This window comes from Myotis brandtii, unplaced genomic scaffold, assembly GCF_000412655.1.
Source record: "Myotis brandtii unplaced genomic scaffold, ASM41265v1 scaffold45, whole genome shotgun sequence".
In the NCBI taxonomy this organism is placed as follows: domain Eukaryota; kingdom Metazoa; phylum Chordata; class Mammalia; order Chiroptera; family Vespertilionidae; genus Myotis; species Myotis brandtii.
The window spans coordinates 5973471-5987885 of record NW_005367209.1 but is presented as its reverse complement, the minus strand read 5'-3'; the positions used below and the strand labels follow the sequence as shown (position 1 = coordinate 5987885).

Below are 14415 nucleotides of genomic sequence, written 5' to 3'. Positions count from 1 at the left end.
CTGCCTCCCACTCCAGCCCCGCGGTAGCCACCCCAGCCTCGCCGCGGGTGTCCACGGCCGCCCTCTCTCCTCGAGGTCTGCTCCGCGATCCCTCCCTCGCCCATCCCCGGCTCCACTCCCTTTCCCCTCAGCTGTGTCCCCCTTCCTCCCGCCCCTTTCCCAACCTCCCGGTCACTTGCTGGTGCCCTTGGGTCCGCGGAGTGTAGAAGGAGCGATTCTCGGGTCCCCGGGCTCCCGGCTTTGGCCGCCAGGGAGCAGCAAGTGCCTGGGATTGGTGGACGGCGGACTGAACCGCGCAATGGCGTGGTGAGTCGCCCCCTGGGACTCCCTGGATGGATCTGTCGCACCTCTTCCTTCTCTCAGGCCACTGGACAGGGGAGGGTCTTAAACACCTCTATCCAGTGCGGTGGCGAGGAGAGAGCCCGGGAGGGGGTCAAATGCCTGTCCCGGCTTGGGATGGACGAAGAAACAAGAGACTATATGGTGACAGACCTGGGAGCCCGACCAGAACACATCGGTTTGCATATACTAACTTCTGCAGTTACTTTGCTCCAAGTCAGACGTCAGAAAAAAAATCCTTGCTACACTAAATAAGCGGCTCCTTTCTGGGGCGGGAGGGTTGAAGTGCTGGAGGGTGGGAAAGAGCACTTGGTAGATGGTTAAGGTGGGGGCGGAGGCTGCAGACAGTCTGGCTCCAAATCTAGGCTCTACCTCATATTAGCTGTTTGACTTCTTTGTGCCTCAGTTCCTCATCTGTAAAATGAGGCTAAGAGTAGTGTCTACTTAATGGCGTTACAATGAGCTAATGTGTTAAGGCCTCAGAGCTGGCCTGCATTTGCTAGCTGAATGGGGCTTGGTAGGGCAAGGTTTGAACAGGGAGCACAGAAGGCAGAAGGGGTCATGGAACTGGTACAAACCGTGGATAGAGGTGGAGGGGAGGGTTTGAGGAGCCTCTGTTGACTAGGTAGGACTGGGTAGGGAGAGATAAAAAGAGATTACGCATTAGATCAAAATAAATAACTTGGCCACGCTGCTGTCATGGGGTGGGCCCTGTGCTGGACACTCTAGGTGGCAGGGGAAGGGAGGGTTGCAGGGAGGATAGCATCATTGTGTACCAGCAGGATGAGGAAGGCTCGTGCCATGCCGGGGAGATGAGAGCCTGTCTGGGAGGAGGTGGAGAACTCACGGCCTTGGTACCCACTGGCTGTGGATGACAGGGGCAGGATGTCTACAAGACCTAGATGAGAAGGTGATTTGAAGAAGAAACAGAAATGTTGAGAGAGGGGTAACCCCTTGGACCCCCTGCCCGTTTCCCCAGCCCAGGAAGCCAAAGCTGTTCTAGTCATAGTTTAGAAATAGCTCTTCCAACGCCCTTCCCAAGTTTCCCCATTATGGTCTTCCATTTTCACCTGGGTCTTGGATAATTGACCAGAGATGAAATGAAAGCAAGGTGAGCCTGGAGACCCCACTGGCCCTTGGGTTCTTTGTGATCCAGGGCCATGGCTTCCGTTTAAAATGGAAAACTAAACATCTGTGCTCATCTCCTCCCCCTGCTGAGACCCCTTTAGAGTGAGAGTAAAGAAACAGGAAAGGTTCATCCTATGAGTACGAGTACGTTAACTCCTAGGTTGATAAACCTCAACTCCAGCCCCTAAAGAGGAGGCTTGAAGGACGAGGTCATGAAGGGACTATTCCTCTCCGGTGAAGATGGTGCAGGCAGTTTGCACTTTCGGAGTCAGATGCTGCATGAAGAAGAATGCTGATGGAGAAGGCGTTCCTGACAGAAATCATGCTTGTGGGGACGAGCCAGTCAACCCCCAGCTCCCTTCCACCCCACCAAGCCTGGGCAGCCTTTATTATTCATTCAACACAAGTTAACGAAGCCCTAGCTTATGCCAGGAACTGTTCCTGGCACTGGGGATATAATGTTGAATAAAGCAAAGTTCCTACCATCCCGAGGCTCACATTTAAACAGCAGGGAGTGCTACCCAAAAGAGTTAGGAGGAAGGCTGTTCCATTGCGATGGACAACAGTTTCCTCTGGGTTGCATATCTGGGTCCTGGAGATGATCTTCAATTAAATCTTCAAAGAAAATCCAAATCCAAACTCTTCCAGTACCTCCTCACCTCTGACTAGCAGCCGAGCCTGAAAGGGTACAAAATCATGCACGTCACTGGCAAGCATGGCTAAAGCTGCCACTTCCTGGGGTCAGTGCCTATGAAGAACATGGACTTCCATCCCAATCTTCAGTTGCAAAGGGTTCTGTCGCCCTCGTCTGACTTTTAAGCTTCCTGTGGTCTGACTTACCCCTGGCTACAACCTAACCCACAACCTAAGCCTTCCTGATCCCCCTAATTGTGTCATTTACACCAGATACACACTGTGGTCAGGGCTGGGTGAAGGGGTGAGGGCTCAGTGCTACCCTCTCCCAGGACAGCAGAGTGGTGCTCAGGACAGGCCACCTGTGAAGTTCCAGAGTGAGGAACTCAGGGTTAGGGCGTATGTGGGGAAAGCACGTTGTTTCTGCAGGAAGGAGAAACTTTGCAATCCATCCTCCCAGCACCATCAGAGAGGCTGCAGGGGACTTGAGGCCAGTTTATGATTTGATTATTTATGCTAATTTTTGCCTGAAATTAATGGAGTCAGAAGTTAGTGACTATATTTCCCATCATGGTAGAGACGGGATGGGTCCAATGGAATGATATTCCTACTCAGAGTCTGGCAAGCAGCCCACTGCTCGGGAGATCCTTGGGGTGATTGTTTGCTTGCAACTGTGTTTGCTCCTAAGAGACATTCTTTTTTCTTTTTCTTTTCTTTTTTTCTTCAAGGAGAGGAAATAAGCTGGGAAGCAGGATATTGGATACATTTGGAAGAACCACTAGGGCGGAAAACTCAGAGTGGGGCAGAGATTAGTTATGGTGAGTTAAAAACTTTATTTCTCATTTACTCCGGCAGCTCTGGTGGACAGAGCTCCAGGGGGCAAGGGCAACTCAGGGATGCACGCTCCTTCTAATGTGTGGCTTCACTGTTGCCTAGAGCCTGGGAATTCTCCAGGGGCCTGGAGTCCTCTTCTAGATGGTCTGTATTCAAAGGCCCCAAGAACCAATGGGGAATGTGGAGGGTTACATAGACATTTTAGGAGGCAAGCACACCACCTGTGTCCAAGGCCATGCCTCCACTTAGATGCAAGGGGGAAACGTGGTTCAGCCAAGTGCCCAGAGAAAAGGGGAATAGATTTATTTGATGGCGATCCAGCCTGTTCAGGCTGCAGGACAGGAAGAGTTGCAGGAAGACTCAACCTGAACATTAGTTAGGCGATGCCTGATGGATAGATTATGAAAAGAGCGCATAGATTGGCTGCTCTCACGTTCCAGTTAACACTCTACCCAGCAGACCCGGCCCAACATGCATATTTCTAGCATGGCTTATTAAAAAAGGGTCAGAATGGGAATGACATTTGGGAATGAGCTGGTGACAATGACAATTCAATGCACTCAGCTCTCGGAATGCAAAAGGAGAGTTGAGGTGGGCAGTGGAGTTTCAGCTAGCATTGCTCTAACCTTCATGGAGAGTAAGCAGTCCCTCTCTGGTAGAATCCATCTAGTGACAATGGGAATCTCTTTATTAGTGCTTGAAATTCCACCCTTATAATCTGGGTTATTTAACTCCAAGAACCAGTGCTTTTCATTACATCACAAATTCTTTGACCTCCTAGTAGAGGTGACATACAAGGTTGATATCTCCTCCCGCCCCATGAGATCCGATTATTGTAAGATGGGGAACTGGGACGAGTGGGGAAGATGTTCCATAGGGATATTCTGAGGTCATGAAAAGAAAGATGAGAAAGTTCCAGGGATAAACTTTGCTAACCTGACAAATTCTGTGACCCTCAAATGGAGCAGCAAATGCGAATGAGGGAGATTTCCTAACACAGAATTAAAATAAGTCAGTCAACGCAGAGGAAGTGGCCTATAATCAAGTTGCTAGGCCAGGCAGGGTTGCATGACTCCAAACCCAATTAGGGAGGCTGAGACAGCTCCTGCTGGGATGTCCGCCCTCCAGCTCACAAATGAGATGGCCTGGAGCCATTTTCCATTTCCTTTCTTCTGGGCCAAGATTCAATCTCTGGAGAAGAAAGTGAAGAAAAGAGGATTTCTTTTGAATAATTCCCTGGAGGAATGGAAAGATGGAGGAAGCAAAAAATCCCAAGTGTCCCAGGAAAAAAAATTAGGTGAGGCTGGCCTCCCCACTTCAGTGTTCTCTATGCCTTATACTTGAGATCCTGCCAGTTCTCCCTCTCTCTCTCTTCTCGTGAGTTCATCACTTAATCTTTCTAAACCTCCATTTGTAAAATGGTGATAACTTGGTCCCACATGACCATTAAGTGTCTGCAGAAATCCCATTTACCTCCTAGTCTGGGTCCCCCTATCTTTGACTGATTCCTCGCTCGGTAGAGCGGTATTTAGTAATTCCATTGTTTTCCTGTGATACCTGGAGATAGTGACCTTCTTGGGCTTTCCAGTGACTGTGGCATTTTGCCTTTTTGTGCTCAGTCGCTAGTGCAGTGCTGGCCTCTTGAAGTTGCTCAGTGAATGTTTGTTGAGTCAGTGGATGAAAGTATGAATCAACAAATGAATGAATGAATGAAAGTATGAAGGACTGTGTATCTGAGTGTCACTGAGGGTTAGACTATATGTCTCTGTCCCAGAGTGTCAGCCTTTTGCAAGAGATGACTGGGATGGCTTTCGTACATTCTAGGGAACTTGGTCTGTCTAGGGCAGTGATGGTGAACCTTTTGAGCTCAGCATGTCAACATTTTGAAAAACCCTAACTTAACTCTGGTGCCGTGTCACATATAGAAATTTTTTATATTTGCAACCATAGTAAGACAAAGATTTATATTTTTGATATTTATTTTATATATCTAAATGCCATTTAACAAAGAAAAATCAACCAAAAAAATGAGTTCGCATGTCACCTCTGACATGCGTGTCATAGGTTCGCCATCACTGGTCTAGGGCATGAATGGACACCTTTCTCCTAGAAGGAGTGCTTCTGAGGGGCACCAATGGGGATCTGGATTAGAGTGCTACATGCCCCTGCTCCCAAAGAGGGAATAGAATGTGCCTAACCTGTGCTTGTAGTTCTTGGCTTGGGTTATTGTCTAGGGCCTCAGGCCTTTGAAGGAAGGTAGTCATGCATGGACCCTGTGCATGCTCTGATCTGGGAATAAGGCTGCTCTGGTCTATACATCCGTAGTGGAGGAGAATTAATGACTCACCCAGTTAATATCCTTTGAAAACATCTGGTTCTACCAACTGGCCACCTTGAGAGTGATAGATTATGTGAGTAAAGGTCACAACCATATATATTTTTTCCATTTTGAAAACCAGAGGCTAAATGTTGGTATTTTATATTGGCTTCTTTGAGTCCCTCTAGCGATCTGTTCTTTGGTGGTTTAGTTAGGATCATAACCTTGTGTAGTGGGTTGAATGGTGGCCCCACCACCCCACCCAGACATATGTCCACGTGCTAATCCCTGGAACCTGTGAATGTTACATTATTTAGGAAAAGCGTCTCTGCAGATGCAATTAAGTTGAGGATCTAGAGATGAGGAGATCATCCTGGATTATCCAGGTGGACCCTGAGTTCGTTGACAAGTATCCTTACCTGAGTGAGCCAGGGGCAGATGAGACCCAGACCCAGAGGAGAAAGTGATGTGAAGGCAAAGGCAGGGATTGAAGTAATGTGACTACAAACCAAAGAAGGCCAAGGATTGCCGGCAGCCACCAGGAGCTGGAAGAGGCAAGGAATGCATTCTTCCCTAGAGCCTTTGGCAGGAACACAGCCCTGCTGACACCTTGAATTTTGGACTTCTAGCCCCAGAACTGTGAGAGAATAAATTTCTTTTGTTTTAAGCCACTAGTTTGTGTTATTTTGTTACAGCACCAACAGGAAACGAATATACCTTGTTTGCTACAATGATCTGCCAAAGCATTTCCTTTCGAGTGTCACAAACAGTGTCAAGACCTTTTCCTGGTGTATGCATCAAATATAATGGAGAAGGTACGGGTATATCACAGCAGACACAACCTCATTGTAATAGAAAAGTCCTTTGGAACCTCAAGAAATAATTCTTCTGGCATATAGTTGAATTACAGTAGTCCCCCTGCCCCTTATCCACAGAGGATATGTCCCAAGACCCCCCCCCCCACCCCCCCCCCCCCCAGTGGATGCCTGAAATTGTGGATAGTACCGAACTTCAAGCAACTTCTTCAACTCTGCTGCAAATGTGGCAGCAACTTCTTTATCGGCAGATGCAGCCTCTTCAGTCATTTTTATGTTTTTCAGTCTAAACCTATTCCTGAATTTGTGAGTCATCCCTTTCTTGTCATCCATTTGGATATGGCTTTTAGGAGGTTTTGCCCTACTTCTGGGCCTGTTTTTGACTTTCAGGTTTATTGTGGAAACAGGAATTTATGTCAGTTCATGTAAAATTGATATAGATCAGGTGACCCTCATTCATATGTAGTCAAAAGAATTCTAAATTCTTCTATGAATAGTTGCTGGTATTGTCTGGGTTTAGGGAAATCCTTAACTATAGTTTTTAATTCAGCTCCATCCCAAGGTTTAAAGTATACATTTTTCTACATAACTGGTTCATGGAAGGGATGTATCTTTAGAGGCAACTGGCATTTCAGGATCTTAGGAGTTGTTGGGAAAGAGTAGGGGCTGGACAGGAAAAGAGGAGGGCAGAGTTAAGAGGGATATGGAGGGGGAGCAGTTGGAAGGATAAGGGGGATGAGGCAGGGCTGGGGTTTGGGGGGCATATTTGCCTTTCTCTGATTGGCCCTGAGTTGGAAGCAGGTACAAAAAATAAAGAAAATGGAAGTCGTTTACTAATTCCTGGCTGTTCTGGGCTGATTGCTGTAGGCGTTTTGGTTTCCTGGGCTGGTAGCTACAGATTGTGGGACATAGTTCTATTGTTATATATGGTCTGGCCATTATATATTTGTATATTCAGTCTCTGAGGATTGATTGGTTTCTTGCCCCAGAAAGTTCACAGTCTGGGTAAGGAAAGAATATGTATATTAAAGGACAAGACTGTTTGTGCCTGGGATTAGGGCATCCATCTGAGGCCAGGCTGAGGGATCAGGCTGTGGGAAGAGTAAGGGTCAAGTGATAGGCAGAGTGAGGGCCAGACTGTGGTAGAGAGTACTCAGGGGTTGGGCTGTGGGCAGGGGAGGAAGGAGGTTGGCCAGCGGCCTCTTTCTGAAAGTAGGGTACCAAGAAGGGCTGATTTAGTGAAGTTGGCCCCATCTCTTCCTACTTTAAAAAAATATGCATTTTTATTGATTTTAGAGAGGAAGGGAGAGGGAGAGAGAGACAGAAACATCAATGATGAGAGAGAATCATTGATGGGCTGCCTCCTGCACGCTCCCTACTGGGGATCGAGCCTACAACCTGGGCATGTGCCCTTGACTGGAATCCAACCCGGGACCCTTCAGCCCACAGGCTGACGCTCTATCCACTAAGCCTAACCGGCTAGGGCACTTCCTACTTTCTTAACATCTTTTTTGGCATTGAGAGAGCTTCCTCAGCTGTACCTGGCACCTTTTGGCGGGGGGTGGAGGGGTGGACTTTTAGATATATTCTAAGGTTGGGAGACAGTGATGTGGCTTTGATAATAGGGGCTAGGGAGAAATTACAGCCTGCAGTCTCTCCCTGCTGTGTGAGAAAGGCGCCATCACACCTGCACACAAAGATGCTTTGACAGTTGCATCCTCTGACAATCCAGAACTACTCCTGTGCCATTGTATTAGGAATTAAGATTCTGCGATGCCACCAATCTCCCAGGCTGGTAGGGGTGGGGAAATGGCAGGAATGATAGGGCCATTGTTCCTTTCATTGTGCTGTTGAATGCATTTTCTTCTGCTTAAAAGTTTGGCTGGAGGAGTAACTACAATCCAAAGTCTCCAGTTATTGCTTATCTAGGATGACTGCATGGGGAACCACAAGATTCTGACAACAAAACCTCACTTACTGTTTGGCCACAATGCTCCACTCTTGGGTTGAGCATTGCCTTTCATTTCTTCATTTCTTCACACCATAAATATGTATTACACATGTACATTATTTATCAATCACTGTATTGGTCACTGTGGATAAAATGTTGAGTAAATATGGCCTTGACTTTAATAGATCTTATAGTCTACCATGGGAGATAGCTGATAAAAACAAAAGTGCAGCCCTAAATGGTTTGGCTCAGTGGGTAGAGTGTTGGCCTGTGGACTGAAGGGTCCTGGGTTCGATTCTGGTCAAGGGCATGTACCTTGGTTACGGGCACATCCCCAGTAGGAGGTGTGCAGGAGGCAGCTGATCAATATTTCTCTTCATTGATGTTTCTAACTCTCTATCCCTCTCCCTTCCTCTCTATAAAAAAATCAATAAAATATATTTTTAAAAAATTTATTAAAAAAAACACACCAAAAAACAAAAGTGCAATGAATCTAGTGAAATGAAGAACACACAGGGCACTGTGACAGGATCATGGAGGGGATGGGGCAACTTAGGTAGAATGGTGAGGCCAGGCCTCTCTGAGAGGGTGCCATTTCAACCAAGACTAAATTTTTAGAAGTACCAGATCCATGAGGATCCAAACTCACCTCAGGCAGAAGAAAAGCGTGTAGAAAAGTCTCAGACCAGGAAAATCTTGCCATTCCTTGACACCAAATGAAGGCTAGTGAGCTTAGGGCATAGAATGAGGATTGAGGGCATGAATTGCAGCTAGAGAGGGAGCTGGGGGCCACAGAAAGGTGTCTGTGTTTAATTGCAAATATTCCACACAATGGAATGTTTTCAAGTAAACTTTTTATTAAAGTATAACGTATACAGAGAAAAATGCACAGGTCATAGGTTAATAGCTTCCTGAATTTTCATAAACTAAACTCACCCGTGCAACCATCATGTAGATCAAGAAACAGAATTGCTCTACTCCAGTCCCGGAGACTCCCATTGGGCATCTGGACCTTCCCAGTTGCCTAGTCCTGGGCAAGGAGAGTATCCTCCATTACCCAAGTGGGTCCAGTGTCATCACAGGGTTCTTAAATGTGGACAAGGAATGCGGAAGCGTTAGAACCAGGATGATGGCAGAAAGATTAGAGTGGCCTTTGCTGGTTTTGAAGGTGGAAGGGGCCCACAAGCCAGGGACTATGGGCAGCTTCCAGAAGCTGGAAAAGGCAAGAAGACATCTCTCCTAGAGTCTTCAGCAGTGAACACACTCTGCTGACGCTTCAATTTCAACCCAGTGAGACCATCTCAGACTTCTGACTTGCAGAAGGATAAAATTATAAATTTGTGTTGTTTTAAACCACTAAATTTATGGTTATTTGTTACAGCCACAATGCAAGAAATATACTAACTGTATTGCCAACAATAAGACTACTAGGTACAGTTTAAGATTTCTTTGTGGTTCATTTGGTCCTTAGAATGTAACTCACTAGCGATGTTTAGTCAAAATATTGTTTCTAAGTCATTTGGAATAATTATTCTCGGTATGATTATTCCACCAACTTTATATACAATTGGCTCATTTGTTTCAGCCTATTATTATGACTTTTAAAAAACAATTTCTTTTTTTAAAAATTGATTTTAGAGAAGGAGGAAGGTGGAGAGGAAGAGAGATGGGAGATAGAGATTGAGATAGAGAGAGAGAGAAAAAAAAAACATCGATGTAAGAGATACATTGATCTGTTGCCTCCCGATCGCGCCTGGACAGTGGATTGATTCCACAACCTAGGTATGTGTCCTGACTGGAAATTGAACCCGCCATCTTCTGGTATACAGGATGATGCTCCAACCAACTGAGCCACACTGGCCAGGGCTCAGCTTACTTCTTTTACTTTTAGAGATGCTTTGATTCCTTTTTGCACAACTTATTTTAAAAAATGATATAAAACACATGATTGCAAAATTCCATTCCATCTTCCAAGTTCTCTCTTTCCCTTTATTGTTAACCATTTTAAAAATTAGCTTTTGGCTTACCTTCTGCTCAGGACTGACTGGTTACTCTCAACTTTATATGTTAAAACCCTAATCCCCAATGCGATAGTATATGGAGATGGGGCCTTTGGGAGGGAATTAGTTCATGAAGTAGAGCCCTCAAGGGGCGATAGTGCTCCTGGAAGAAGAGACATGAGAGAGCTTGCTTCCTCCCTCTCTCTCAGCCACGTGAGGAGGCAGCCGAAGGCAGCTGTCTGCAAGCACAAGTGGGCCCTCACCAGGCACTGACTCTGCTGGCGCCTTGGTCTTGGCCTTTCTGCCTCCAGAACTGCGAGAAATACATCTTTGTTGCTTAACAAAGAATACTCGTCTTGTTTTAAGGTCAGCTGATTAGCAAACTTAAGGATTATAGATGGTAATACCATTGAGAAAAAAGATCAGTTCCTGGCCAGGGCCACTGTCTGCATAGGGTGTGCACATTCTCTCCATGTCTTTGTGGGTTTTCTCCCTGTACTCCGATTTCCTCCCCCCCCCCCGCCCCCACATCCTGAAGATGCGCATTTTAGGTGAATTAGCATGTCTGCCTTGTGCCAGTCTGAGTGAGACCCTGATATTTCAGTGTAGCTTGGTGAAGATTTTGCAATTCGGGTGTACTGAGAAAAGTAAATCAGTCTGGACTAATTTCTCCCTGAGAAAGAAAGTGGGGCAAATGCTACAGCATCATTTCTTAAGCAGATGTTATGTCTATCATCGTCCTGGGAGACTGTGAGGGATATGCACTGACAGATGCATACTTGCAAAGTGCTATAAACGATATACTTCCTTTTGAAATTTGCAAAGCCCATTGCTTTAGTAAAAAATAAATTGTTTATCTTTATTTATTCACACAGCCCAATAATAAATATTATGCCTCTATTAATATCCATAGATAATTCTCACTACTTTGGGAATTATTTAGCAGCAGAAGTCTAGGATTGTGACCGAAGAATTCTTGGTTTCACTAAGTTGTTCATATGTAAGAGTAACAGGATTATATTATCTACTAGAGGCCTAGTGCACGAAGTTTGTGCACTGGGGGGGGGGTGGTCCTTCAGCCCGGCCGGCACCCTCTTGCAGTCCAGGACACCTTGGGGGATGTCCGGGACCCCTTGCTCCTTACTACCCACCAGCTCACTGCTCCTTACCACTTGGCTTGCTGCTCCTTAGCGCTGCTGTGGAGGCAGGAGAGGCTCCTGCTACCACCGCTGCACTCGCCAGCTGTAAGCCCGGCTTCTAGCTGAGCAGCGCTCCCCCTGTGGGAGCGCACTGACCACCAAGGGGGCAGCTCCTGCATTGAGTGTCTGCCCCCTTGTGGTCAGTGCGCATCATAGCAACTGGTCGTTCTGGTTGTTCTGCTGTAACGGTTGCTTAGGCTTTTATTATATAGATAGCTAGATACGCAAAGTCTAGGAGATGTATCATTCCATACATTTTCCCCGTCTGCAAGGACACTGCCAATGTGAATGTTAGGATCATGTTACTGTGCAGGGTTTCCTTAGAGATGGGATGGCCAGAGGCAGTGGTGTGGTGGAGAGAGCATCAGACCGAGAGTCAGAAAATAGGATGTTAAACATAACCCAGGGTATATCAGTTACTCCTTATGTGATCTGCAGCTGGTTACCTTAACTTTCAGGGTCTCTATTTCATCCTCTGAAAAATGAGAACAATTCCCATGTCCTTATGCTGCTGGAAGATTAAACAGGAAAAAAGAAATAGAATTAAACTTGAAAGGATGATAAGAATGCATGTATAATTTCAGTTAGGGTACCCTAAGAAGTAGACTCTTGAGACAAGGATTCCAGTACAAGTAGTTTATTTGGGAGGTGATCCAAGGAAACACCAGTTAAGGAGTGGGGGTGTGAGACAGACAAGGCAAGGTGAGTTATCAAACCAGTTACGACTGTGGGCAACTGGGGCTTGATCCTCCTGGGAGCTCTGGGAGACCGTGGAAGAACAGGAACCTCAGAGTTATCCCAAGTGGGGTGAGGGGCTGTGGCATCTCTACAGCCATTCTCATCAGTCATTGGTATGGCTGTTAGGATAGATGTTAATTCCTTGTCACTGTAGCCTGTTTCTTGCTTGTGCAGCCCAAGGGAGCACCTAAGAAAAAGGTTGCAGGTGCTGGCAGGTGGACGTTATGAAATAGGTGGGTTAAGGGTACACTGACAGCATCTACTACATTTATCATCTTTCCAGTCCCATTTCAAACAGTATGTTAATACTCATCAAGACATATATTTGGATAGAGATACTTTACTGTTTCCCCAAATGTTTTTAATATTATCTCAAGACCTACTTTGGCCCTGGCCGGGGTGGCTCAGTTGGTTGGAGTGTCGTCCCCACAACAAGAGGTGGCAGTTCCATTCTTGGTCAGGGCACATGCCCAGGTCATGGTTTGGATCCCCGATTGGGGTGTGTGTGCGCGCAGCCAATCGATATTTCTCTTTCTTTCTCTTTCCCTTTCTCTCTCTAAAATCAATTAAAAATAAAATTTAAAAATACCTACCTTGTCTGTGGGGACAACTCCAACCCACACTTGGCTCTCAACTCCTACCACCCTATGGCATAGACCTTGTTCAGCCCTTCTCATACTTGCTCCCCCTTCACTCTCCCAATCCCTGTCCCTCACCCTCCACTCTCCCACCCTCCCTGCAAGGGATTGGCAATGCATGGAAGCCCAGGAAAGACTTGCTAAGTGACAGAATTAAATTCAGGATGCAACTTGGTTTTTCACTTATATATATTCTCATTCCCATCCAGAAAACTTCATCTTAGAGGCAGATGCCTCCTGATGAGAATGGGGCACTGGAGAGGCCTGCATAGATAAAACTCATGGATGATAGCCAACCTTCTTCTTAAAAGTTACATTTCATATTTCCCCCTACCAACACACTTAGTGGAATTGCTCACATGGAGCAAAACAAATTGGCTTGAGTTACTTGCTACTCTAAAACAAACCTCTTGGGACATTTGTGTTTTAAAAACATGTTCTTATCTCAGAATCTTCTCTCTGCCCTCTCCACTCCCCCCACCCCCAATGCCAAACCTTCCTACCCCTGAACTCCATCTCTTGGGTGCCAGCCCCTGTGGTCAGGGCCGGGGCTCTTTTAGCCTTTGCTGGCTTGGCTGACTGTCTAGGTATCGCCTTCTCTCTCCCTAACTGTGTGGGGAGGTGCTTCAAAGTTGCTTTTCAGCTGGAGAAGGTGACTTTACAAACAAAAGACACCCCACTGGCCTAAGACCTGCTGTGAGTTAGGGGGTCAAGAGTGACACAAGATGGTTCTCCCCTGCAAGAATTTCTGTCTCCTCTTCCTCCCGGATGACCCTGCATCCCGAGGCCGTATGCACTCCTGGGAAACAATTGAGGGGCTTGACTTTTCCCATCGTCATTTTTGGGGGGTTCATAGGAGGTGAAAGCCCCCAAAAACTCTAAAAACAGTGCCTAGAACAACCCACTTCATATTCTCAAAAACACCAGTGATATGCTGGCGGTTTTATTTTTTGATAGCACGCAAAGGAACTGCCTGCATTTTTTCCCACCCAATTGAGTGACTTTTTGATGGATTTGACTGGTTGTTTTGGCATCGTGTAGGCACAAACATGAGCTGGGCTCCATAGAGGCGGCGAAATCAGACATGAATAATAATCATAATAAACCTTCACAGCATTTGAAAGTTTCCAAAGAGCTTTTAATGCATTTACCTTGTTCCATCCTAAGGTGCCAAGTGACATAGGCGGGGCTGGGTTATGGCTCCCATTTTCCTCATGGAGAACAGAGAGGCTCAGAGGTGGGTATCGCCTTGTCCCCAGCCCTGATCAGACCTGAATTCCTTGTCTGGGGCTGTTTCCATATTGGAGGGGAGGTGGTGGGGAGGAAAGAGAGAAGGAGAGAGAGAGAGAGAGAGAGAGAGAGAGAGAGAGCGGTGGCTGCCTGGTGGGGCCTATATGGCAAGAGGCTGGGTTAGAGACTCTGTAGAAGATTTGCTTGGATAGAACATTTCCTCTTCAGGATATCAGGTTCTGAAGAGGAAAGCAATGATCAGGCATGTGATGGCAGCCTGAGACCGAGATCCTCGTGAGAGCAGAGGTAGTCCCAGGACTTTGCAGGGGTCCAAAGACACCAGGCACACTAACAAGCCTGCCAGGCACTTCAACTGCTCATTTCTTAGGGCTGGTGCCAGGCACAGCTGTAAGGTGCACACTTGGTCTTCAGGGTCCCTTCTGCCATGCCAACCTTTCTAACAGCTCCCATTGGCCTCTGGACACATTTTTGCTCCTCCTTGGCCCTGCAGCTCACTTGCCTTGGCTTCAACTTGCTGGCCTCTCCCTCCCCTTGGCCCACTATTTCTAGTCTCCTTCTCCTCAGCGAAACTC

General features: G+C 46.6%; 1 long non-coding RNA gene across 1 annotated transcript in view; it reads left to right on the top strand.

Annotated features, from left to right (window-relative positions):
• The first annotated feature begins 6 nt into the window (after window positions 1-6).
• LOC106727562 overlaps window positions 7-14415 on the top strand; it is a 28985-nt gene continuing 14576 nt past the window's right edge. The window contains exons 1-2 of the long non-coding RNA XR_001363795.1: window positions 7-306; window positions 2829-2918. This is a non-coding gene — a long non-coding RNA (uncharacterized LOC106727562). The remainder of the gene's footprint in view (window positions 307-2828; window positions 2919-14415) is intronic.